The 2,219-nt window shown below is 33.8% G+C and overlaps 1 pseudogene; it reads left to right on the forward strand.

Annotated features, from left to right (window-relative positions):
- The first annotated feature begins 921 nt into the window (after positions 1 to 921).
- On the forward strand, positions 922 to 1,434 carry LOC132042758 (nuclear transcription factor Y subunit B-7-like; annotated as a pseudogene).
- Positions 1,435 to 2,219: the final 785 nt, after the last annotated feature.

Consider the following 2,219-nt stretch of genomic DNA (forward strand, 5'->3'; position numbering starts at 1 on the left):
AAATTTTATTTTTTTTTTCCCCAAAACATTATAACCTTTTTTTAAAAATTCCCAAACAAATTTAAAAAAATTTAATTTTGCCCTTAGGGCCCTTCCCCCCAAGGGGTTTTCCCCATTCAAATCTCCATAATTGCCACACACTTACTAAGAAAAAATTAAACATGGCCTCCTTTCTCATAAATCACAATTATTTCGAATTTTGATTATGCGAAAAAGCGGGGTGTAACACTCATGTCTAAACTCCGTTGCCAGTGTCACCGCCGATTCTTTTTGTCGAATCCGAATGTCACCCCATACATTTCTCACTTTTAGTAAAATATATATGGATAGATATAGGTATATAAATATGGTGATGCTCGAAAAAAGTTGTTAACTATATTAGTGTTGTTTAACTTTAAAAAAACAAAAAGTATCTTTTTGATGTTTAATTTGAATCAAAATTTATAATGGCCAAATTACTAAAAAGCTTGGACTGCTTCCTATACTCAACTTTTTTTTTTGAAACGCGTCAAGATTAATGACTAGTAATTTAGGGAATTTTATTCAAGTGAAAATGCTAAGTAAAAAAGAAAGAAAGAATAATTAGTGAGGGTAAAATTTATTTTCACCACGAGAACGAGTCCAAGGGTCCAAACAGGTGGAAATTCATCTAAAACCCTTTTTAATTTTCCCATTTTAATGCCTAATTTTGTGCTTCTAATCCCTTATCATGCATGATTATAAAAATCCTAATATCTTCTCACTTGTGTCTCTAACAAAAGGTAGATGGTCATGGAGGATGAAAGGCGAGGAAAGGGGCCCAAAGTGTGGCTTTAAGGAAGTCCAGAAAGTAGTTCAAATATAACCATTCCAATAACACATATAACAACATCTACATTGAAAAAAATTGCAAATAATTCCCCCAAACAATAATAACAATAGTATTGTAGTAACAAAGAACAAGATGGGTTTCCCCTTCCTATTGCTAATGTAGGACGGATAATGAAGAAGGTCCTCCCAAAGGGAAAAGGAAAGATCTCAAAAAAAATGCCAAAGAGACGGTTCAAGAGTGTGTGTCGGAATTTATTAGCTTTGTTACGGGTGGGAAACATCAGATAATGCCAGCGGGAGAAGAGAAAAAACAATCAATGGGGATGACATCATCTGGGCGATCACAACTCTCGGCTTTGATGATTACGTGGACCCACTTAAAAATTATCTTAACAAATATGAGAGTTAGAAGGTGAAAAGCTAAATGTTCCAAAAAAAACAACGTTTAGAACCAGAACAACGACAGCAACCACAACATGACCAAAAGCCAACTTTTTCTTACAGCACTATATATTCCCCCACTGCTCTTCTTCCTCATGCTTCTTTTGTGCCACAGATCAATCATTTCCTTTGCCATTTTCCCCCAATCCAACCCAGCCCATCCAAAAGGGGAAACCCCGTTGATTCTATGGGCCACTGGTAATAACAGGAGCAACATAAATGAATATATTTTTTTTTTTCCCGTTTAATATATTTTATGATGAAATTAATATATATGAAATAGTAAATATGAGTGAATGTCCATTTTTTTGGTATATCACATACTGGTCAAATAGGAATGAGTTTCTTTTGGGTCCAACTATTTACCCCATTAGAGATTTTATGTTTTTTTAATTCCATTCGTTTCTGTGAGATATGGTTTTCCCCCTGACATACTGCATTAGACGTTTTTACCATTACATTTTTATATTTGTTTTTTTTTTTCACTTTTCCTTTGAAAATACATAGTCAACAAAAACCCATCTACATGTTATTTCTCGGAAAATTTGCGAATGTGGTATCTAAAAAGGAAATTTTTTAGATTAACACTTCTATAAATATTTAAAATCATCATCTTTATATTAAATGGGGTTTTTATTTGATAATGTGTTTTTATTTCATTTTTTTTTGGACCATTATGATTGTTTCCCCAAAAAGGTAACAATTGAATTTATGTTTTAAAGGATAGGCGATTTGATTCCAAGATAGGAAAAAATTAATGAAATACAAATTGCGAATAAAAAAGTAAAAAAAGCCTCGAATTGATCGGAGTCCCCCAAGCTTGTCGCTCGGACGGGGGAGAACTTTTGTTTTTGAGCTTGACAAAACTATGAGAAAAGACAATGGTGTAATCGTGTAGAAGATGGTGAACGGCGGGGGTTAGGGTTTTCTCCCCTCCCCTTTTTAGCAGAATGTACTTTCACCCCGGT

The sequence above is a fragment of the Lycium ferocissimum genome, unplaced genomic scaffold (assembly GCF_029784015.1).
Source record: "Lycium ferocissimum isolate CSIRO_LF1 unplaced genomic scaffold, AGI_CSIRO_Lferr_CH_V1 ctg17751, whole genome shotgun sequence".
Classification (NCBI taxonomy): Eukaryota; Viridiplantae; Streptophyta; class Magnoliopsida; order Solanales; family Solanaceae; genus Lycium; species Lycium ferocissimum.